The 26,028-nt window shown below is 38.8% G+C and overlaps 1 protein-coding gene across 5 annotated transcripts in view; it reads right to left on the minus strand.

Moving 5' to 3' along the window:
* The window catches only part of strbp (spermatid perinuclear RNA binding protein), a 101,234-nt gene extending 78,234 nt beyond the window's left edge, over positions 1-23,000 (minus strand). For 4 of the 5 annotated variants that reach the window (XM_056253394.1, XM_056253392.1, XM_056253396.1 and 1 more), the window contains exon 1: positions 22,906-23,000. The gene's annotated coding sequence lies outside the window, so the exon portion shown is untranslated. Of the gene's footprint in view, positions 1-21,134; positions 21,279-22,905 lie in introns of those variants that run through there. The other variant, XM_056253393.1, reaches the window with a different exon arrangement.
* Between the last annotated feature and the right edge of the window lie 3,028 nt (positions 23,001-26,028).

Raw genomic sequence — 26,028 nt, forward strand, 5'->3', positions numbered from 1 at the left:
GCCAAAGAAATCATACACTGGTTTAACACACATCCAAGTCAGGCAAATAAAAGGGGCAAAGATTATGGGTATTATGTGAGGGCTTTGACTCGATTATTGAAATAAAGACAAATTACTAAATTAAAGTGTGATGTAATAGCCACTAGGTAGGGTTTCTACCATAGAGATTACAGCAGTTAATCTAGTCATGAAGGACAGCTGTGATGTTGAGTTTTTCACCCGGTGATTAGATTTATAATAGATGTCCATTGCTCAAAGAATGCAAGAGTTAGGGACAAAACAGGAGAGAAAGGGAGGAGAAAAGCCCCTCTTCCGTTCATCACTCTTTACACAATCTGGGCCAAGCCCAATCATTTTACTGCTGCAGTTACCATGGAGACTGGCTCCCTCCCACTCCTAGGTGTTAAGAGACATTGCGATCGGAGGCCAAGCCTGACGCGCAGTGCAGTTTGTGTTGTCACCTCACTTGTTTTTAACGCAGCTGTTGTCTCTTAACCGCTCTACCGCCACAACAGGAAACAGCTGCAAACTCGCTAATAAGCAGAGGTTGAGTCGGTCAATGACACCTTATTCTATCAAAAGATGAGAAGCTGAGCTCATCTCGAGGTGTACGGAGTGTGACAGATAGTGGGAATGGAAGTCTCTTTCGTGGGTCCTCGACTTAAGGGACAAACTTGACCACTGTACAAACGCTTGTAACTTTGAAAGCTATACCATTTTAAAAATGTAAAATAGTTGGTCGAAACTACCCAGCTGAAAAACTTAGTGCCAATACAAGTTTTGAACAAAACATAGTTACTATATTGTGGCTATTTAAATGAGCAATACCTTGATAAATATCATCATCTGATCAGCTGTTTTGTTAGTAACTTGTATTGTTGCTAACTGCTTTTTTTTTTTGTAAAAACTTCTTGTAAAGTTGTTTTGCACTTCTTGTAAAGTTTGCAATTTCTTTAAATATAGCCTATCTGTTACAGTTTAATGACATCACATTTGAGATCCTCACTGTTTCTGTGACAAATAAATTCTGCTGTTATTTTCACAATAAAGGAGATATTTGACAAAAACGCAATAAGTAATAATTATAATCACCTTAATTTATTTTTAAAACCCTGTCAGACATCAGAGTTTAACTATATATTTCACAACAAAAAAATTCAGGAACTAATGTCTTTTTATTTATAATTGTTCAACTGCACAAACGGTTCAACTGAACGGTCACTAAAATGAATCGATTTCCCAACTCACTAATGTAGGAGTAATGCTATATGTTCATACTTGATGGGGAAATTTTATAGAAAAACTACACTATTATGAAAATTGATGAGCTAGTCACACAGTAGTTAAGTTAGTAGCAACCCTCTACAACCCTCTGCAGGAGTAAATCACCTGCATATGCGACCAAATTTCACGAGGCGACAAAAAAAGTCTCCAACTAGCCAATGGCTAGTAAATTGTACAATTACTGTCGCCTGTAATTGAGTTAGAGGCAAGAAATAAGTTTAGCGCAGATACAGTTTCATTGCCTGCTAAGCTTTATGCACCGTCGCTTGGCTGAGAGCGCCCTCTGATGCTTTCTCTCTCACACACACACACACACACACAGAGAGAGAAAGAGATAGCACATGCAGGGCTCGTGGACTGAACGGTCAGTCACTGACCCGATCGGACCAGTGCTGCATCGTCATGAAAGTGTTTCATTTGCAAGCATTTTCAAGCCTTTGCCAATTTGAACATTGAAGCGCAAGACAACGATTTATTTTCTTTCTTTTTATTTGCTTGATCTGACAATTTCACACAAAATGTCAATTGTCAAATGCCCGTCTTGGCGAGTATCCTAATAAACATATTTGGTTATGTGATTGAGTGATACAGTTGAGAAATAAAACGTGTACAGTATCATTATATTGGATCCGTGCATTGTCTTAAAGTGACAGCAGCCTAATATACCTGCTGCTGCCGCCTGTGTTTTTAATGTTAATCAAACAACAGACTCAATGCAAAAAAACTGAACAAAAACAAAAATTCACTCAATGCTCTTGACTGAATAACTTTTGTAACTTTAATAAGGATTCATTCATTTACAGTGAAGACTATGCAGGGCTATTTTACATTTGATTACTTTATTAAAATTCTGTAGATCTAAAAACCTGAAAAGCACTGTTTATTTAATTTGCATCTTTGTTCTATTGTGTTTGTGCTTTTGCTTGTAGTTTGATAATTTGTTTCTTTTTATTAGACTGTTTACTTTAATAGTGATTGAAATTTATATTTCATATTTGTATTTAAAGCTGCAGACCGCAGTTTTTCTTCTTTGTCGTCATCTCAGTTCGAAATCTGCAATTGCAGTTATTCGCGGAATTATCAACTTTACGTGAGTTATAGTTCGACGCGGCACAGCGCGGATGAACACAATGTTTGAGGAGAGTGTGCAGCTGTCAGTCGCCGCGCCAGTGTGATACTGGCATTCAGAATCACAGATTATTCTTTTTGGAAGTATGACCAACATAATAATTTTCACCGGAAAATGTAATCTGAACAAGTAAGAAACATCCACTTTTGTTCTGGTTCTGACATCGCAGTAAAATCGCGCTGATTAAATCTAACAATCGCTTATCATATCACGCAAAACAGTGCAAATTATACTTTGTTCTCAAATTGTTAATGTTAACAACGTCAGCATTGCGTGACTACATGTAATGTCCTTCCGATATGCATCCTTGTTTTCGCATCGGTCCGCTTGCAGTCTTTTTTTTCTGTAGCCACTCTGAAGTCCGAACGAAGTCTTTTGCATTTTACAGCGGGTGAATTTCTAGTTGTCACTGGTGATTGTCGTTTGAACCTTTCTGGATCCGCCATCAAATTGATAAGTTTAATTATATCAAGTGCTGTGAGAAAAGGCTAAAATCTCCACCTCCAACATCCTAGCCAAGACTCTTCTTTATGTGTACAGATGTGTCGTAATGACACAAAGACATGCTCGAATCTCCCGCGGAAATCCACCAGTACCACTGGAGTTAAAAACATTATTACAAGCTTACCGCTTTGAATCGAGCTAAGGCAAGCAGAGAGTTTTGAACACTGGCTGGTTATGTATTTTCTCAAATAATTTTTAACCCCCAAAAAAAAGCTACGGACTGCAGCTTTAATATTATATTTATCCAGAAATTTTTCATTTGAATTGTTCTTGTATTTCATGTAAAAAGTCTGGAGGGTAAAATAAACATTTTACTAGCCAATGGCGACTCGAGCTACAGTTTGTCCGTAGAGGGTTGAGTAGCATCACTACGCTATGAAATTTGCTTGCCTAAGGTGAGAAAGTGAGAGCAACTGTCTCTCTAACGGATAACATTTGCAAGTTTCTGCGATTCTGGTACTTGACACCGGCATTACCAGCAGAAAGCACGGAGATACCTAAAGCCTCTAATCAGCTTAACATAGGCTTATAATCAGTGAGGTCTCTGTGTCCTAAACCGCCTGCTGAGATGCTTCCGAGGCCCGTACATGACCGGAGGCCTCAAAGGCTGTGTGCATCATACAATTCTCATTTCTGTGCCGCAGACTAGTTTTGACCAATCAATTTAGGCCACCAGCACTACACATTTTGGCAGGGTATTCAAGTTAACACAGTCAGTAATGTCTTAAGTAAATGTAAACCGCTAGGAAAAAATATAAAAATCGAACGCGTGTCAAAATATCGGATCTAAACATTAGGCCTTCCAGTGCAAATGCAGCCCCTGTGACCTCTCTGTGAAAGAGGAGGCGAGGAATAACGATCGAGGTTTGCATCAGTTCAGACTTGGATCTCCAGAGACTGCACCATCCTCTACAAATATTGCTGAGAGAGCATCCGCTGACAAAGACAATTTTTGTGCGCATGCGACTGTGTGTGCAAGCTTACGTATGCGCGTGAGCTTATTGTCAGTACAATTGATCAGTTACAGTGCAATCTGGGATCGTCACGTGGAGCCACGTTGCAGGATGGCTGACAAAATACCAACAATTTAAAGTAGCATTTGACTCCCATCTTCCTCACAGTGAAGGATTTTTTTTCTTTTTTTTTTTTCTTTTTTTTTAAGGAAATCAACTACTCCTTCCATTCCCCCTTCGCCACCACCTCATTAAATTTGGTGCAAAATAGACAGTGACAAAGGAACAAGAAAGAGAGGAAAAGGTAAAAGCAAACACATGGTGAGGCCTGCCATTGTTTTATTCTTCTAATACGTAAAAAATTACTCCAACCGAAAGGCAAAGTGGGTCAGAGAATTCCCCAGGTACTGCAGAGAGGCAGCCAGTCGTTTCACAGCAGAAACAGAGCTTAGCCCATCCCAGCTCGAGGCTCTCAGACCTGGACAGCCATACGAGTATATGAGGACATATTACACACCGGTCATTCATAAAGGCTTTGTTCGAGTGCATATTACTGTTGAAGGGGGCATATATTGGAAAACAGGTACTTCTTTGCACAGTCTACTATAATACTAGGCCTATATATTCTACGGTTCTCAAAATGCAAAGCATCCTACCCAGTCCATCAAGGCCATTTACAGTAACTGTGACGTAGGTACATTGTACTCACTCAAATAAGTACGAAGTAATATTAATTAACTACATGTACTTATTATAGTGTTACAGGTAGGGTTTGGTTTAGGGTTAGTTGTAATTATGCATAATTTACCGTTATTAATATAGTGATGTATGTCACCTTAAAATAAAGTGTTACCAAAAGTAAATACCTATGCCACAGTCCATTATGATGACCAACATGTGAGTTATCCTTGGTACATGGAGGTTAGATGATCATTAGAGGTCAGTTACAAACAGAAGACAAAGATAAAGTATAGGGAAACATCCTGAACCGAAACTAACTTGGCCAACTTAAAATGAGCTAATTCAACAATTCTTGACATTTTTTGTCCCAACTTAAATTGTGTCCCCACTTAAATAATTATGCAAAATTGTGTGAAATCCACTTAAATATGCAAAATAGAAATTCTTAAACCATTTGTAATGAGACTACATGAATCATTTTTGTTGGCATTTGTTGGGATTTCTAGTTCCCAGCATGCTTTAGGACTGGATGGAGAGAGTAAATGTTGAAATTAAGTGATATTTTGTGTGTTTTTCAGAAGGATGAAAAGGGGGGAAACTGAGGACCGGTTTCAGAGACAGGGCTTAGATTAAGCCAGGATTAGACCTTAGTTCAAATAGGATATTGAAGTAGCTTTTATAACACTGCCTTAGAAAAAACACACTGGTGAGCATATTGAGACAAAACAATGACACTAACATATTTTAAGATATGTCAGTGCAAGTTGCTTTTAGTTTTAGTTCAGACAGCTCAAACACGCATAATAGTTTGGGACTAGCTTAAGCCTCGTCTCTGAAACCAGCCATTAGTGTTTAATGTTCTGTTGGGATTTAGAACCGTTTTTGTTATATGGTTATTTTGGGGGTTACCATTGTGCTGAAGAGTGTTCTTATATCCTCAACCCAAGCACAAACGGCTATACTGTTTGTTGCTTTAATCAATAAGCCATTATTGTGCAAATCCCATCTTAACTTTTTTTTAGCATGTTAGTATGGCTCTTGCTAACTAGTAGTGAACAAAGATTTCAGTTCGTTGACATTTAATTTTATTGGCTCAATTCAACCCAGTTAAATTGAATGAGTTAAATTTACATGGCAATTTCATATTTAAAAAAAGTAATATCTTGAACATTTATCCACAACTGAATCAAGTTTAGCCAAAGACTTAATATACTGTATGTACACTAACATGTAACCACATATTCAAGATTCGGGGGACTAATTTAAGATTCAACCATTGAAAAGTCCATATTGGTCAACGACTAATCTGAATGTTCAGGGGGAGGATGTCCCTGTAAAATCCTCTGCCAACCAAGGCCCAAAAGAATGGCTAACATGCGCATTTACCCTCTTAAATCAATTACAGGTGCAATAACAGAGCCGCGGTTTATATTGGCATTGCTGTTCACGTCCAACATGTTTGTTTATTTCCCTGAGAGTGACAGCCAGTTGAAGACTGCTCTGCTCTGTAAATAGACAAGAGACTGGGAGCAGGTCAAAATTAGCAGCAGCTGACAAGCTATCTGTGACGCAATCAGGGTTCGACCTGAAAAAAACGAAGGGCTGAAGCCAGGTTTACTGCTCTACATACAGTAAGCCACCAGATGATTTACCATGCTAGCAAAGCTAACCCGGCTACTGCTGCCCACGTTAAGCCTGATCAGTGAATACTAATCAGAAGAGACTTAAAAGTAATCCAGCCAGGATATAACACATCCACCGCACAGATTAAAGGGTGTCCCCGTGGGGTCAGTCAGGGTCAGAGTGTCTTATGCATATAGGAGTGTGCAAACATACACAATGGAAAAAAATTACAAAAGGAACAATTCTAGCAGCACTGCAAAAAATTTGGTATAAAAAACCTCCAGTAAATAGTTATTCTCTGTGTAAAGATATAATCTAGCCCAGACAACACAGTGATCATTAGATCCCTGTTGTTAGGGAGCACCCCAGAGTCTTATGGGAAAGAGACATTCTGGTCTCCAGAGAGAGAGAGGAAGGCATGACTTGCCAATTCAGCCAAGATTTACAGTGCAACTGTAGTATTGAGGAGGCTGAGAAAGAGACACAGCTGTATCAATACATGGGGCTCAGCAAATAGAAGGACTAAAGGCTCGTACACACCGGGACGAATATCGACGCGCGTTATTCGGCAGCGTTTTTCAACGCGTTTTTTGTGTACACATTCAAGTGATTTTCGCTGACGATGAGCCGAGTGAACAAATTCATTCCCTGACATTAGTTGGCGCCCATTTGCTCTGCAATACCACTCCATAACATTCTCTTTTATCAAGATTTTTGTAGTCGCTGTCGGGTTTGTCATATAGTTCTTTATGTTCCGACAGCAACAGCAGCTCTACCTTCATCTTGCCTTGCATCTTCCTCGTCTTATTTCTTCCCGGCAATGTAGACGCTACTTGGCGTATATCTCCTTCGCCGTTACGTATGTGTGCTCGGTAGGGTTGCCGCGGTGAGGAAAATTTCCCACCGGTTAATCGACGTGTCACAACACCGGTAATCCCGGTGTCACCGTGGGGGGCGGGGCGGGGGGGTTAAATAGCTTTTAAATGCGTGCGCGTTATACTTTCACTTTCGAAATAAGCGTCAATTGGCAATTCAGCGTCAATTGCTTGAATGGAGAGAAAAACAACAACTCGGCTCGCTGATAATAAAACTTTTATTTATAGACAGAACTTTTATTAGCATAACGAACGAATAAAAATAACCCCATGCATAGGCTGAAAATCGTCAAACTGTGGGCCCAAACAAATAAGAACCATAAAACGTTTATTAACGAATAAGAAAATAAAACAGGCCTAAATAAATTACACATTCCGCCATTATCTTGCTTTTCTGTAATTTGACTCGTTCTCATCTCCACACGTGCTAAATGGAATCCTGATGCTTGCTGATCTGTGACGTGACTGGCTCTTGGCACGCACTGCGCAGTTCAGTTTTTAATTATAATGTATGCTCTCTTCTGAACTAAATAATTGATAATTATTATTTTTAATTAATTCAAATAAATATTTTAGCAAAAACGAATACTTTAAAAAAGTCAAGACGTCGCGGTGTCACGGTGGGAAAGTGATGTCACCGGTGATGGGGCTTAAAACCGGTAACACCGTCAACACCGTCTATCGCGGCAAGCCTAGTGCTCGGCAAGACCGTTTTGTGTTTGAGCGCCCCCAGGTTGTGTTTTACTGTAACTTCAGAAGCTCCAGACACGTGAGCAAAAGTGCCAATCTCATTGGTCGGATAGTTTTTGACTCGGCGCGTCAAACTAAAAAACCGAACCCGAGGCGTTTTTTTTAAAAAATGACGCTTTTACGCGTGGCGTTTTTCGTGTCGGTGTGCACACTCACATTGGCGCCCTTTGTTTAGTCACGGGGCATTAAACGTCGGCGAATATCGCGCGCGAAATTCGTCCCGGTGTGAACAGGCCTTAAGGGTGCTACCCTGAGTCCTTTCAACGCTCTAAGGTACGCTCACACGGACTGCGAGTGTGAGGTTACAGAGTCACTAGGTGTGTTCGACTTCATGTGGCGCTGCGCAGACCGATCGACTTGAACACGAGACAGTGCTGACGCCACGTCACTGAAAGTACAGCGAGAATGATTCGACAGCGGCTGGCTGCACTGATGACAGCACAGCTGTTTCCCGATTGGCCGGATTCACTGATGACATCGATGACATCAATGACATGTGTTTTGTGTTTAAACAGTGATTTTAGAACAGAAAAACTTTTCATTTAACCATAATGTTGTATTGCGTCATGTTTATCAAAATAACACTGATAAAGAAACATATAGAATCAAAGAATTGTGCCAGATGAAGACCTGATGGTCGAAATGTTGCACTTTCAATAAAAAAGTAGTTTGGAGCTGTTATTTTCAGTGTGCGGACATCACACTGCGTTTTTACGCATCACGCTTCGCTTCATAAAAATCTATCCATTTTATTGGTATTTAAATATATAGGCTGATGTTGAACTTTATTCTTGTACAGATGTTGCTGTATTAAGCATGAAAAGTGTTTGTTGCTCCATGAAAACGTCTGAAACGCCTGTGTTTTTGATAAATATTGCATCTAATCCACTTCGTCTGTGATAAAGTACGCAAACACCTTGCAAGCGTCACTACGGGAAGCAGAAAGTCTCCAACTTGACGGCTTCGTTTTCAATTCCGCCCCCGACAGCAAGCGGCAACTCCCTCCGATCGGTCAGCGCTGCATGAAGTCAAACACACCTTCTGTTCTGTCCGTCCTACATGACCTCGGCGTCGGACCTGCAGCGGATCACTGTCTGCACTGTCGTTGAAAATGATTGACAATTGCTTTATTGCTGTCATCATTTGCAGTCAAGTAAATGTAGATCATCCTACTCAACCACATTATCCGAGTGTATAAAAAATTAATGACTTCTGGTCACCTTGGCATTGCATATTTCTGTCAGTGTGAGTGTAACTTCAATTACCATCCCTCAAAGACCCTCAGGCAGCTTTTGACACTCACACTGTCCTCCAGTATCCTAGTTTACCTCGTCCAGAAAACATCCCTCAACTCTCTTAGCTGAAGGCTAGAAGGTGTGTGTACACTTACATACTGTATGTGAGTGAGGAAGCAGAGAGAAATCCCTGGGATTTGTCAAACCCAAGGAATGAAGGAAAGATATGCAGCACAGGGTGTCCCTTGGCACAAAGGAGATTTCCAATTACTCACTGCGCCTGAGAGCTAAGCAGGCGGCCACAGCCATGAAGGGTAAGGAAGACAACTTCAGCATGGAGAATGCTCTTTTTAGGGAAATCAATATTCAAAAAAAAAAAAATCCAACTGAGAAATGGAAGGTAGAAATCATTATCGTAATGAAGAGCGGCAGGTGACAGTGTGTTCGGTGGACACTGGCTGGTGTTAATGAGCACGGTGGAAAGTTCATGCTGGACAGATGTTACGAGAGGTTCTGGACATCATTAAAGATGATTCATTTTGTGCTATCTTAATAAATTCACCCTTTTGTCTCTTCATCTTTCATGCACACATCTAAATGCTGTTGCTTCAAGAAAGCAATTATACAATAATCCCTTTATGACAAAGCTAAATAGACTTCACTATTTGCTAGAGCTTTCTCGAAAATCTCACATCTGCAGGTCCAATACAATTCTGCCCATCTTCCAAAAAAAGTTTCATCATTCTCTTTCTATCCAAACCACTAAAAGAAAAAATAAATATAAAACTGGTTGCACATGTGCTCAAGATATATTAAACTGTGGTGCTCATGTGGGTGACGCAGGTTTGAATCTGACCTCCAATACGTTTAAATTCTCCTACTCTACCAGTCATTTCTTGTCACTCTCCCGAAGCAAAAAACAGGGCTGGGTGGAAAATCGAGTTTATAAAAATATATCAATATACTGTACGAGGCAATACCGTTTATATCGATACACAGTTGTTTGATATTACGAGCGCATAATAACAGAGGACACACAGTGAGCTGCTGCAAGGAAAGTGCATAATCCTAAACATGAGACTTGCTTTATATTAAGGCTTTCAAAATAACTCGTAAGATATAACGCGTATAGTTTAACGTGGCTTACAGGTACTTGTGCTTTTTAATGTGGTGTTTTCATCAGAGGATAACTTACATTTCACATGTTTATTCTCCATATGTAAATGTTATAAAGCCATGCAAATATTTTCATTTTGCTGTTAGGATTTGACTAGCCTCATGCAAACAAGTCTCCGCTAAACTTCACAGACTTCATTGAACCAGAGCCACCGCATGCATGGCACGACAAACAGATGGACCGCAATAATTCTAACTCAAATAAACATTGATTACATTAAATGTTACAAGTAAGTATATTTTCTTGATAGTAGTAACTGAAAAGTGTCTCTTGTAATGGGGTAATCAAATGTAGGCCAAAGCTGGGTTCACACTGTACGATTTCACAGTCTGGGACAAATTTAGCAAATCCTAAAAGATTCCTCTAATCCTAGGCTAAAATCTGAAGTCTCTGATCGTTAGTTTGACAGGCTCACCAACAGAAGATTAATGACCGTTGCGATCAAATTTGACCTCCGATTAAATTCTGGCAGTGTCAGAAGATTTGACTCGCACTCGACGACTGCCAAATTTTCTTTGTTTTTCAGGAGGAGCCATGACCAAAATTAACGTTAGAGATTTCTTTGTACCATTTCAATCCCACGTGTAATGCAGCTCACTGTCACTGATTGATGAAGTAAAACTCGGGACGAGTTTTCCTGTACGTCCGTTTATAACACGTCTTGAATGCTGTACAGTCTGATGACAACCGAGATCTTAGTGTGACGAGGCTTACAGTGGGGATCATGTTCGTACAGTCTGACAAGAAACAATCTTAAAGGACTATCATAAATTGTACAGTGTGCACACGGCTTAATATAATCACTAAGCTCAGATAAGTGAATGTGTGTTCCTCTTACCAGCTAACAGTCTGAGCTTTTATTTTTATTCTTCTATAAAAGCATTGTTTTTAGATTGTAATGTTGTTACAATGTTAGAATATAATGAACAATTGTACCCTTTTTTGCACATAATGTATATAGAATATCCTACATGGGTACATTCAATATATTCGTTTCCAAAACCTTCAATTTCAGGATTATATTAGGCATGTGAAAAAAAAAAAAAAAAATGTAATTACAGAAGAAAAAAATAAAGGTTTTGTTGTTATCCAAATGTGGTTTGTGTTTTGCAGGGGTACAGGAACATGTCACTCACTGGATGGCTTTGTGAAAACGTGTCCATGAAGGCTCTTTGAATCAACACATTCACACAGACTAATAATCTTACGAGTGTAAGTAAGGGGTTGTTGGCTAAATTTGGCAGGAGGAACCGAAATGAACAATGTGCATTTTGGTCATGTTTACTAAGTACTGGAGCAAATTGCCACCACCCAAATAATTTGACCACAAAGTACTGCCTAAAATAACACTGTAAGAAATACAACTCAATACTCCATACAACCAGCTAGGACTAGAGTACGGATTCATTTAAATGCCTCTGATTCGCCATTGCATTCATATTTAATAAGGTTAATTCTGCAGCCCTAAGTACTACACACACAAGCATTTGTTTTATGATGGAATTTTTGTATAGGGTTTCATATCAATAATACATCACTGAAAGCCTGGTCTTTATTTATAACCCATACACTTATGACTTCAACACACCCGCACACACACGCCCAGAACTGAGCGACATTACCAATTATCCTTAATGAACAGACCGACAGTCATTATGGGGCTTTCAACAGCCGCTACGACCGTTCTGAGAACAGTGAATAAGATCGGTGTCAGATAAGTGCAGTTCTGTCACAAAAGTACAATTCAGAGGGAATCACTTCCTACAATTACGTCTGGCAGCTTAATTCTCGCTACCATAACTCACAAAGCGGCATTGTGGGTTAAAAAGAACTGTTCAGTACTGTATTACGGCACAAAGGAACAAACGTGGCAGGGCGAACGTAATAACCCTCGCTTGTCTTATCAATATGCTGCTCACTCATTTATAGGCTAAACAGAGGGCTCCTTTCATCTATCTAATCGTGTGGCCAGCATACGCACCAGGCACTGTCTAATTGGTTAATTCTCCGTGGAGGCAAAGGGGTGACGACCATCAAGGCAGAACAAATCAAAGTGTCCTACACCCCCCTCCTTCTTTCTCTTCATCTACCCTTCTCTTTTTCTTTCTATCTCTCTATATCGCTCATAAAAATCATCATGGTGATACCACTGTGCTGGAAACCTCCCTTATTAAATTACACACACTATCAGATGGGGAAGCACTCTGCCTTCCAGTCTTTAATTGAATATCTATTTCAGCCATGACATTTTTTAACAAGGAGGTCAAATAGGGATTCATTGCTACATCATGCAATAACATTCAAGTGACCAGAGCGCTGTTCAAAACTTTGAGAGCTGCCAACCTAGAAAGCAAAAAATAATCAAAATAAAAGGCAACGTAGCACGCATCCTTAATGCAATCCCACAATGCACGGATTCAAAAAACTCATTGATTTTATTCAATCTTGAAGTATAAATGTGTGTTATAATTACAAGAGTCTTCGCTTTGTAACATGCTGTTGCTAACATAAAACTCTATTGCAATTTAAAAAAAAATAGTTGTGTACATTAGATTGTGTACATGAGTGCCTTTTTGATTCCACTGTGCAGATGTTTTTAACGCAAATACCCATCCCGAACGCATGCCTCCTCCTAGGTTTTGAAACCGAGATAATTTGTCACAACATACAAATCTTATAATCTGCTAAATCAGACTAATAGAAACACAGGTGCTTCGAGAGAGGCAGTTAGTTTGTCTTACTGATAGAAATAAATGTGTATCCTAAAATACTCAAATAAGTTTAGACCAAATCCACTGAGGAATTTGTGTGTATTTGTGATACTCTTGCAGAGACAGACATCGTCCTTGAACCCAAGTCCTGCATCATTCATCACTGTGCATTAAAATGCATTTATAGTACCTTACTATTTTACTATTCATACTAGGGTTGACATGCTCTACCAGTTCCAGTCAGTACTAAAAAAAAATGACTGGTTGTAAAATTTTGTACACGCTGATAGATAGGCCTATGTGATTATAAAGGGAGGCTCTGCTTTCTGCTTAACCTATTCACAATCTCAACACAAGTTTAGTTTTTTATGCAGCTAAGTACACTGCAAAGTTACTCGACAACCGCATTTAAATCGACTGAATCGGAAACAGCAATGATAACCAAAGGACAATAAAAAAAAATAAAAAAAAGACGTATACTTAATTGAATAGCTTTTGCTCTGGTACTAAAACCGCAAAATTGGCAGGATAAAACCAGCAAATGTTTTAACCACCAGGCAACGAGTTTTAAATGAGACTGCACAATAGGCAAGCAAAAACTTGTTACAATCTCTTGAAAAAAGCTCCCGAAGGAAAAACAAAAATGTAAATTCATGATCTGCACAGTACACCATGCACCGAACAAGAGCATAAAAGACACTGTCCATCCATGCGTTTCAATTCTGACCATTTAAGACTGTTTTCATGCGAGACAATACTTTCCATAAAATATTAGGATTTGTAAGATTAAATTATAAGAGGAACTGTTCCCAGGTCAGCGTTTAATTACCACGCTTGCCAAATTCAATAAATCAAAAGCAACAGCACATGGTTTCCTAAAAACACTAATCATCTTTGGTTTTAAACACCTTTATAGCTTTATAATGCTAAATGTATTATATAGCCTGTGTGGTGCAGATAATGATTTGTTTAGAAATGCTGCCGTTTCATTGAATGTGTGTGTCTGTGTGTGTCCGTCTCAGGGAATGGTGACCCACTGTCTCTCTCTCTCTCTCTCTGGCTCTCAGATGCCTTACAAGGCCATTCCTTCCCTGTGCGTGCGTTAGATCTGGTTTCTGCTCATCGCTGGATCCATTTCCGCTGCTCCTGTCGGCACATCAGCTGCCTTAAAACCACACACGCACGCACGTCTACACAAACTGCCTGTTGACACAGCGCAGGGCACTTTTCCACTGCACACCCCCTCAGGAGTTTCAATCCCATGGTGCCCTGCCTCCAGTATGCACTCACAAACATGCACACTTGTACCCAGCTCTTCACTTTCTCCCTTTGACCCCAAAACAGACAAACCATTTATCAGACAAGGGTCACACAATGTCACTCTGAGGTCTTTTGCAACAGTGCAGCTTAGATTGGACAACTAACAATTATCTTGCAAATTGAGCATGGGCCAGCGTTTCCTGCACCTCTATTAGTGCTGCCGCTAGGTCTACAGCGTCATGCTAGAAAGATACATTTTATCTTAGTAGTTGTAAGTTTGCAGTCTGAATGCAGTGCGATATAAAGATTTGCTTAAGCACAAATTCAAAGACATGTCTTTCTTACGATTCATATGCTTTATGAACAAATCACTTTAATGATCACGTTTATTTAATGAACCATTTAAAACTTTTGAAAGTACTTAAAAGGCTGCCTGAAAGAAAAATGTAAGATTTTTTGTATGAAAAAAAATTATGCATTTGTTAGCCTTAAGGTTATGAATAAGCTGGTGTGTTCCAAAACAATGACAAAATTCACATTTAGGAGATATAAGCATTCAAAACTTCTCAGTTTCTCACTTCCGCTAAAACGATCGCAGATTTTTATGACATCACCGCGGACTTCTCATCACATCTTCTGTCCAATCAAATGCTCTCTAGAATCTAAAGCTCCGCCCCCTATGCTATAAATATCACCTGGCCAAAGCGACCATTGACACGTCACAGAGCAATATGGGCTGGAGATGTGTGTTCGGTTGCTCAAACGCTCGAGTTTTATTCCGTTTTCCAACGTTGATTAAGAATGAAATGGCTAGAATTTATTCACACCTCTACTATTGAATACAACGTATCATCAGCGCTCGGCTTCGCTTCCATGGCGCTGTTAAATACTACTTGCAGTCTGTGAGGTAAACTAAACGCTATTGGCTATTTAAAAAGGGGGAGGAGCCATTCAATATGTCCCGCCTTAGCTTCCTGTTTCAGTGGAAATTACGTCAGCGAATCAAAACAAAGCTGTGCCTTCCAAGGGACTTCAGTGGGCCTTTAATTATAAAAAAATTCAAATGTTTCTATTATCACATATTAAAAGTATAATAATATAGTTTTGTAATAAAAATTATTTTGTTTAGCCCAATTATGTACACTGTAGCACAGACATATGAAGGTCTGTTGTGCTCATGGGGTAACCGGGTCCGAGTCTGGCCTTGGTCTATCTTTTACCCGTCCCTCTTCACTCGTCCTGTGCTTTTCTGTCAATTCCCCACTATGTTGCCTAATAAAGGCATAAACCAAATAAATAAATAAACCAGCACAGATGTCTTTGTAGTTAATTTGCTGTTTGCTAGATTCTGACTTTGCGCAACGTGCCAGTTCTTTTATGGGATTGTTCACCTCTCCTCATTAGTCAGACAGAGTTAAATTCACCGGCCAAGATGCAACCAAGTCACGGGCCAAAATCAGTTGGCACAGTGGGACGTAATGCCTGTAAACTGGTTGATATTCGATTATTGCCAAACCAGCAATAAACAACGTACAATGGGTAATGCTGCTAGCAGAAGACCTCGGGCAGTCTGAAGACCTCAAGAAACTTGTTTAAAATACTTCTCCTTTTGGTAAAAGGAGAGCTTCTTCCTCTCTGTTTGGTTCTCCCTTTCTCAAACACTCTCCCCAGAAAGGCTTTCTTTGTCATGCAAACAGCAGACAGTAAATCAGATGTCCTGATGGCGCAGCGGCAGACGGCAGAGGGGTGCGCGGGCTCAGGAGGAGGAAGCGGGCTTTGGCTTGAGTCGAGCTCAAATTCCCCCTCTGTTAGCAATGTCAGCTTTTCCCATCAGCAAGAGAGCAGGCCAAGAATAGCTCCGATTGGTTGGAGAGCGATGGAGGGAAAAAAGGTGAAAGAGTGAGAGAACAAGGGAGAAAGATGAAGAAACACTTCATCAGGTGAATATCACCTCAACAGCAAATATTCTGCAAATCTATTAGGCACTATTGGCATTTAATAGAATATAAAGGCAAAAATCCCAATACATAAATATAATGAAATGTTTCAAATCTTTTTGACCAAGACTTTTCAAATCATTTCTTATTACTGGACGTGAATTTTATATGCATGCATAGCTACATGCACAAAATGTAACTGTTTTCAACATTGATAATAAGAAATTTTTTATTGATCATCAAGATCAAATCATATTATAATGATTTCTGAAGGATCATGTGACACTGAAGACTGGAGTAATGATGCTGAAAATACAGCTTTGATCACAGGAATAAACTACATTTTACAATATATAGTAGAATTGTTATTTTAAATTGTAATAATATTTAACAATATTACTATTATGGCCTAAATAAATGCAGCCTTTGTGAACATTTCATAAGACTTATTTCAAAAACAAACAAAAATCAGACCCCAACATTTTGCAAGGTAGTGTAGTGTATGTGTGAATTAAAAAATTGCACTAAAAAGAATCCCAAAACATACATTCTCAATATCAACTTAAAACTCTAGCAGGTAAAGTGAAGTAAACACTAGAAATGAAATGTATCCATTTCAAATAAGATAAATAATCTGAGAAGACGTGTTTGAATCGAGTGATGTCAGCTGAAGAGGCAGAGCGAGTTATGAAAGATTACATAGACAAACTATTTATTTTTATTTGGAACACCAATTAATTGTGCACAATGAGACCAGGAACATGCATTAAGAAATTAAACAAGGTCCGTTTTGATTTGATGTTGATTTTAAGATTAAGACTGAATGTGGAGGAATGTCAATAAACCCATAAAGAGAAAGACAAAATCCATTCTCAGGTTTATTTTGCCCCTCTAAATCTCCACAGACAGCCGGTGTGACCTAACGATGCTGAAAGTCAGCTACATCTGCCACCGTTGACTCCCTCTGCCCTCAGGAAATGCCACACACACAACTCTTAAACGATTATTCAACTGCTAAATCCTTGCAACAGGCCGTGAGAGTCAAATTAAGGCCTCTGGGACCGATGTGGGCCATAACAGAGAGACTTAAGGCCCGTTCACACCAATAAAGAACTATATTAGAGTCCAAACCAGCGGACGATATTCTTCTGTTTATTATAAGCGCGTGTTTGTCTGTCACTTTAAATGCTCGAGCTTGTGACAGCAGGATGCATTCTGATTGGCTGTCTGTTTTTCTCGTTCATCAGCTGGATAAAATCCTTCTGAAAGTGATTCCAATGATATCGTCTCCCTGCACTGTAAAAAAAATAATAATAATAATCTGTGAAAATCGGTTAAAAAACAGATCTGTAGTGTATTCCATTTATACTCTGTTAAATTATGTTACACATGTCAATAAACAGTTTTTTGTTGTAATTTTAATAACACATTTCTGTTATTTAAAAAAACACTGTAAAATTTATTGGCAAAAACTGTTAAAAAAAAAGGGTTTTTTTTACAGTGTGTGCCGTTATCGTTAGCTGTGGTGTGAACTATTCTTTAATATTGAGAACGATTTTTAGAACTATATCTTTATTGTTTTCTTTATAGTTATCGTCCTTGGTGTGAACAGGCCTTAAGCCTGGGAGATACAAAGACAAAGAGTGACCAGAGACAAGAGACATTCGCACTTTGACCTCCCGACCCGAGCATCTGTCATCTCTTCTCTGGGTAGAATATATCTTCAGACAGGTCTATATTTCTTTTCGGTCCTCTACGATATGACCCCCATAACATCTTGGGGAAGAAGGCAGACAGACTGTGCGACATCTGTCTCGTATGTCACACTGTTCAGTGGAAATTTTAAACCAACAATATCTTAGACCAGTGGTTCTCAAACTAGTTTGGCCATGAGACCCACAATAACTCATGGATATACAAATCCTTCTCAGCAGTCAGCAAACACACAACGAACCACACTAATAGTTAGGGATGCACCGATATGAACATTTTGGTCGTAACCGATAATTCTTGATATTTGAAAGCCGATAAGCTGATTTACTGGCCGACAATATATAAATCCAAATTTTGATATAAGTTTTGAGAGCCTAATTACAAAAACAATAATCTCACCATTAAAAGCCAACTCCAAAGCTCACAACTATATAATTATAATTTTATATAGCCAGATCTGACCAATCATTGCATGTTACACTTTTTGAAGTAATTTCAATAATATTGCAAGCCATTCAAAACCATCATGTTAATCAGTGCACATCTGAAGTGTCTCAGCTGAAGGAAATAACCCATTATTTAACGGCTTTAATATATCGGCCCACTTTTCTTATTGGACCGATAACATTAAAAATTAACATATATATCGGGCGATACCGATATGGTTGCCGGTATATCCTGCATCCCTATAATAGTAATATATTGGTACTTTTTAGTAATTTCAATGCTCATAATTTAACCGCAAAATTACTTCTGTGTAAACCGGCCCGTCAAGTTTTTTAAATGAACTTCTTTTAACTCGAGTGCCCTGTTTATAGGGTACAATGTCATGCGCGAGATGCTGCAAAAGATGCGAGGGCAACAGTCAAACACGTTCGTCTAACGCATTTCCATTGAAAACTAAGGAAAAATAGTGCAGTGGAAAGGAAAAGCACATTCTGTCTAACAGAAGAGCAAAGTCTCTGCAGAAGAGTCAACAGCTGTCAAGCACGTCTTTCAAAATAAAAGTCTTCCCTCAGAAAAACATTTTATAGATTAAAGAGCACGCTTACGAGACAACGACATACTTAAACCGGAAACGTTTTTCTTTGCGTTTTCGTGCGCAGACGACAACGTTGTCAAGACAATCCCGTTGCAATCCACACGGATCTGCAAAAGCGACTACAAGCGCTGTATTATTCATGCCAGGCCAGTAGATGCCGATGTCACTTTGTAAAGAAACACTACACGCCTATAGACTGAACAAGTAATATAGTCTGCACGTTTTTGTAGTTTACACGGAGACGATTACGTTTTAAAACACGTGCACTTTGACACCCAGTTTTTTTTTTAAGGTCACGAAAATGCTGTTGTTGTGTGAATGAATGGCCAAAATTAATTAAAAAGGTTTCAGGTTTTAGTTGAAAACAGTGTTGTGTAAACGGCCCCAAAATTTTGTTCTCTACACACTCTGGGCCACCGGTTGAGAAACATCGTTTTAGACTCCATGACCAACATCTTACGGTCAAAACAATGAACATCACCAGGTAACAAACACTGCACTTTATATGCGTTTTCTTTTCATACTTTTGTTTTGGCACAAACAACTTCGTCCCACACAGAAATGAAAAATAAATAAGTTTCAACTTGTGTGTGTGTGTGTCTCTCTCTCTCTCAGTCTCTCTCTCTCTCTCAGTCTCTCTCTCTCTCTCTCTCTAGGGAATTCAGTCCTTACAAAATAAGTGCAATCTTTCGCATTTCAACCTGAGGCAATATGTGATAGCCACAAGCTATTTTCAGACAATGTGCCAAGCAATTTCCAAAGCATTTCAGATGCTGGGCTCACAGCAGCGTGTGTCGCTGAGAAAGAACAGTGTGTGCATGTGTGTGAGGGACGGAAGCGACGCACGAGCTAATCGCATGAGGAAACAAGCATCACAGTTATGCTCTTTGTTCTTGTGAAAGGAAAGTGGATATTCAGGATCGTATAGATCACACACTACAATTATAGATAAAGTCAAACAGAACTTCACCATATTTGTGTAACAAGTTAACATTAGGAGGAAGCAAAAACAGATTTATGTACACCTTTACAAAAATTGAACCATGGTATTTCTGTAAAAATATTAGTTACTCCAGTTGTAGTTTGTAAAATAAAATTGTGGTAACTTATCCAAAGTAATAAAATAATTGATATAACAGATTTGAAAATTCATGGTTTTACAGTATGGTATTTTGGCAAACAGACTTCAGTTACCACACTTTTTGGTCAATGAATTTCCATGAATTTTCCATAATTGTTTCAGTGGTTCATGGATGTACTGTACTATTTAATAATAATACTACTACTAATAATAATAATTTTATGGAGAATTTATTGCTAAATAAATATTTTAAAGCTTTACATAACTACATCTAAAAAGTGTATTATTTATCTTTAATGAACGTCCATGATTCGTGATACTTCCAGGTTTTTCATGGCTGTGGGAATGCTGTGGTTGTTACCATGTACGCTAAATATGTGTAAGAAAAAACATCAATATTTTGAGAGCATTTTAACCAAATAAGTTATAGAACGATACTTCCCACATGTAGTCCCAACATTTCTACTATTCGTCTATTAAAGTAAGATTCTGCCCATTGAATCAAATCTTCAGTTCACTCATCTGTTCTAGGCTCATTACGAGTCGGTTATTCCAGTAAGATTAATCAAGGTTCAAATTAATCGGTCATCTATTGACTCCAGAACCGTTCGGACCGATTCAATTCGATTCGCAGTTGTATCGTACCAAACGGTTAAGTGAACCGATTCAATCGAATCATTGAATGATCCGACTCACAAGAACGATTCGTTCGCATCGCTATCACAGAATAGACCGTGTGAAACTGCGGAAGTCTCTCTACAAGACACCTGCTGCAAGATGATTATCAACCCTTACTTAACCGACTCTACAACTAGGCTATGTCTGTTGGAAAAAGATTTTTTTTAAAACACAGTACTAACCATTAATGACACATGACGTTACATTCACCGCACTGACACAGGTTAACTGATACAATTAAAACAACAACGTGTTTCAGTTTCTTACAACATTCAAAACAAGAAATCACGTGCAGTTCATAAAACAACATTCAGCATGTGTTTGCAAACAAATCTACACGAGGGAGTGGGAAGCGCTTTTCAGAGCTGGAGAAAGAGAAAGCAACTTTTTAAATGGAACTTGTCGCAACCGTTGAGCCAAACGCGTTTATGCGCGAACCTCCAGGGCTGGAGGGGAAAAGCCGCAAACACGAGCTCAGAAAGACTCAGAAGCGCTACTTACTGGTGAAAGACGAAATGTTAAATAATCCAAGAGTATTCTGAATGTGTAGGAGTCAGTCGAGGTTCAGACTAATATCGTGGTGTCAGCGGGACTCGCTCTTCTCCGCTTGCTGTGCTGCCTCTCACTCACGCGCACTCAGATGGATGAGGAACGCGCAGAAGCGTGCACGAGCTCAATTCATTATTCACGCGGAGGACAGTGAGACTGCCCAAGTTTCCCAAAATCGATCTTCCGTGGTTATACATTTTGCATGAAAATATTTACGGGATCATTTTAGTGGAGTTTTGACTTGCTATCAAGTTGCATGCAAATGCCCTAAAAGGTAACCTACTAATTAACACCAAACCTTTACTGTTTACCCCCGAGTAAAAAAAAAAAATAGGCTATTTAAAATAGCTAGACAAACACGATAAATATAGCTAAACAAACATGACAAGATTTTTAGACGTTTTCATGAAAGTAAATTAATGATAAATGTACACATACTCACTGTAAAAATTGGAGGAGATTGGTTTAATAAATAGAAACTCAAAATATTATGTTATCTAAACCACATTAGGTGATTTGACAAAAGATAAAAAGTTGTGATAACAAATCTTGATGACAATATTTTTTTACAGTGAGGATAGGACTACAATAGGACTGAATGTCCTGGTGTAAAAGGCCCCTTGGATATGATTATTTTCTCTTATTAGGCAACAATATTATATAACAACAAAACCACTGCATAATTTTCCTAAATACTGCAATAAATATTTTTGAATTGAAATTGAATTGAAAGTTGTGAGAAATTGGATGGAATATGCAGTGTTTTCATATTGATGGCTCCTGTCACAATACTGATTTGTAAAATATATAGGCCAACACAAACTAAAAGATGTATAGCCTACATAAGGCCCTAAAAGTAGAATACAAATCGTATTTTATAAAAACGTAGATTTTATGAAATGCCAAACATGAATCAAATAGAAAACTGAACACTTCTGTCACAGTTGTGTCCCAAATAACTCAAATTGAGTTACTCCATTAAATTGTTTATTTTCTTTTTTTTTTAAATAGGCTACATTAAGAACAAATTGAAATATAGCTAAAACGTGTTCTGCTTTACCCTAATCTAGAATAATTAATTTAGGTCAGATTTGCCCCATGGATCACAGGTGATGCAGTAACAGTTTCTAAAGGACAATAGAAACGGTTAATGCAAACAAACCCTCTCTTCACACACTTGATGGCACGCTCACAGCAAAATTGGGCTGCACAAATTAACAACCAAAGTTTATAGTGGCTAAACGTCTGATTCATTCGCCTCAATTAAAATAGTCTCACATAACAAGCCAGTGTTTGTTTCTCTCCTCCAGCCCCAGATACAGCCTAATAAATTATTCAACTACAGCAGATGCACCAGCACAACCTCAATATACCCAAATGCAGCATCTGAAAGCGCGAGGTGAAGTTAAATGCACGCGCGTGCATGTAATTCATCCATTTGAAAGCCGATACAAAACCCATCGTCCGAGGAGCGACTGCATTGCCTTGCCTGAAAGCATCAAAGAAAGATACGAAGGCATTTGCAGGTAAAACTACGAATAGATGTGCTCGGATCCGCAGATACTGTACATTAACTAATAACAGCAGCACATATGCGGATAGACAGATGATGTATACATGAGAGCATGAAACAGTCATCGCAACAACACGATGCGCTTTAAAACCATATGTGTGTTTCTATCGGCATGTAGGATCTTAAAGCGTCCTGAACGAGATGAATTACCGTGGTCTCGTTGGCCGTAATCCCCCGCTGGACCGATATACCTCCAGTCAAGTGTTTCTTTCTCCGGCTGTCTCTCTCTTTCTGCTTTCCAACTGTCTCAAGTATTTGGACCACGGGCGCGTTCACGTCATGATATGCGCGTGCTCTAATTGGAGGGCTGCTGCTCTGCAATAACTGATAGTGTTACACTGTTTCACCTGGCGAAACATCTGACTGTCTTACAGTGTTATCTTTCGAATTATTAAGTCTCTCTCGAGGCTAAATTTATCTGTGACAGTGTGACTTGTGTTCTGGAAAATATCCAAATAGGAAGAGCCCAGACCATTTTGTCATTGCACCTATTTTTATCAAATATTATCAGCGCATGATTAGTTATCTTACTCAAAGAATCCAGATAGATAGATAGATAGATAGATAGATAGATAGATAGATAGATAGATAGATAGATAGATAGATAGATAGATAGATAGATAGATAGATAGATAGATAGATAGATAGATAGATAGATAGATAGATAGATAGATAGATAGATAGATAGATAGATAGATAGATAGATAGATAGATAGATAGATAGATAGATAGATAGATAGATAGATAGATAGATGGATGGATGGATGGATGGATGGATGGATGGATGGATGGATGGATGGATGGATGGATGGATGGATGGATGGATGGATGGATGGATGGATGGATGGATGGATGGATGGATGGATGGATGGATAGATAGATAGATAGATAGATAGATAGATAGATAGATAGATAGATAGATAGATAGATAGATAGATAGATAGATAGATAGATAGATACAAATAATTGACTGAAATATAAAATACATTTGTAATTTATAAGACTACATTATTTTCTTGCAGCCTCCTCAGACTGAACGAGAGGTCTCAGATTCGCTCTTCTTTTGTTGCTGGCCATATATAATATAGCACATCTTGTCAAATACCTATATAACAATCCAGCAAGGTGAGTCTGATTGACGAGATACAATGTGACTTCAATGTTTATCAATCAGCTCCCAGACAAGCGCATGAATCTGTTCCACGCAGAGCTGAACTGTATAATCCAATCAAGGGTATGAAAACAGGTATGTGTGCAGTGACAGTAATTCAGTGCTGTGATTGTTCGAGTATGGAAGCCAAGGCCACAAGGAATGCAGAATACTCCGGCTCTCAGAGGAGTCTTTCAGAAAAACACCTCTATGGCAGTTTCAAAGCAAGGCCGAACACATTAGTCTAGTCTCTCCTGTAGAACAACATGCCAGGAACACAGTCTCCACACACACACACACACATGCACGCACGCACGCACGCACACAGCTCACAGTGTTTAAATTCCTGTTCATTTAAAGGGTGTGTTTGTGTGAAACTAAGTGTCTCTGCTTACACACCAGAACAACAGGGCATACTGTCCTGAAAGGACAAACACTCTTTTCTATGTTTCATCATAAACTTACACAGCTGGATTTCATTAAATAAAATTAAACATTAATACAACTCTTTATTAAACAGACACCCCTCTAGAACAACATAATGCCCCCAGTCATCTATATAAGAGGTGGCATAATCTAATAAATATGCATGTTTTTGCATAAATTAGTGAGCTTCAACCTGCAATATTATAATTAGATATTACACCAGATCCTCCCTCTGCAGTGCCAAAACTGACTCAGAGCATCACAATGAAACTATCCGTCCACAAAGATGGAATGATGAAAATATGATAAGAGGAAAGATTTCCAGGATTTTGCCATGTATCATATGCTCCTGGAACAACATTCCTATCCAGATTTTCCTTTTTTAAATCCCTATCTGATTGGTTGATGTTGTTGCTGGTAGCTTAGTGATAAAAAATTGGTACTAGTAACCCATGCAAATTGTGCCTCTTGTAAGCTGCTTTGGATAATATAGAATCAGCTAAATAATCACCCCATGAATATTACAAACAATGTGCATCAGCATTAGAATGATCTTTCAATGGTTCCGCCCCATATTCTCATGGCAACTTAAAATAATTTGTATGACAAGACGAAATCGGAATATATTGTATGCCTCGGCTTAAACAAAAACGTACAACTGCATTTTTTTTGTTGTACAACTTATGATTTCGCCATCTTGCCTGACGACGTTGCGCAGAAAGTCCACAAGTGAGACTCATGACTAATAAAACTTATGACGTTCCAGGAAATCCCTAATATGGACAAAGACAAACAGTGATCGCTGTAGCTGAATAAAACGCAGATACATTTGACTTATTAAACATAAAGAAAATTAACAAACCTTTGCGACAGTATTATGGTTATCGTGAATTATTTTGGCCACGATGACAGCGTAGTGATAAATCTGATATCGTAACAGCCGCTGAGTATTGAACTTCACATTGTAACTCTTCTCAGATGTTTGTGGTACAGAGATGTATGATATCTGAAATTGCATGGCTTTTGGAGGATAGGTGGGTTTATACATTTCGGACTAACAACCAGGTGGACAAAAGTAAGAAAAAGTCTGATAGACTTAACGGTACATAGTTGAAGGGACCAGACCCATACCAGGTATAGAGACTTGGGGGAAATACACCCCAGAAAATGCATATCAATGCTCTGGCAACCACCCACACCGTGGCATTGTGGCTGCAGGTACTGGTACAATGTTAAAGGAGAACTCCGGCGCAAAATTAACCTTTGGTCTAATAAAACATTGGTACCTAGTCAACCGTTCTCTGAGATTTGTTTTCATGATGATCGAATGTAAAGAGTTTTATCTCTAAAAACTGTGTTAGTGTGGGGCTATTTTGAGTCTTGTTAGTGGTATAAACTAGCGATTTATTTTTACTTAATAGATGCCCCCATTACTAGCGTTATACGCTAAACAGTTTTTAGAGATAAAACTCTTTACATTCGATCATCATGAAAACAAATCTCAGAGAACGGTTGACTAGGTACCAATGTTTTATTAGACCAAAGGTTCATTTTGCGCCGGAGTTCTCCTTTAAAGTCCAGTTACCTTTTCGAAGTTGAACAGTTCCCCACAAGGAAGCGTTCAAGATCCAATCAACTGGTTACTTTGCAAGTCATGTGATTGTATGTGTTTATGTCTGCATCCACATGTGAATGGC

The sequence above is a fragment of the Rhinichthys klamathensis genome, unplaced genomic scaffold (assembly GCF_029890125.1).
Source record: "Rhinichthys klamathensis goyatoka isolate OS25496 unplaced genomic scaffold, OSU_Roscu_1.1 h1tg000104l_1, whole genome shotgun sequence".
In the NCBI taxonomy this organism is placed as follows: domain Eukaryota; kingdom Metazoa; phylum Chordata; class Actinopteri; order Cypriniformes; family Leuciscidae; genus Rhinichthys; species Rhinichthys klamathensis.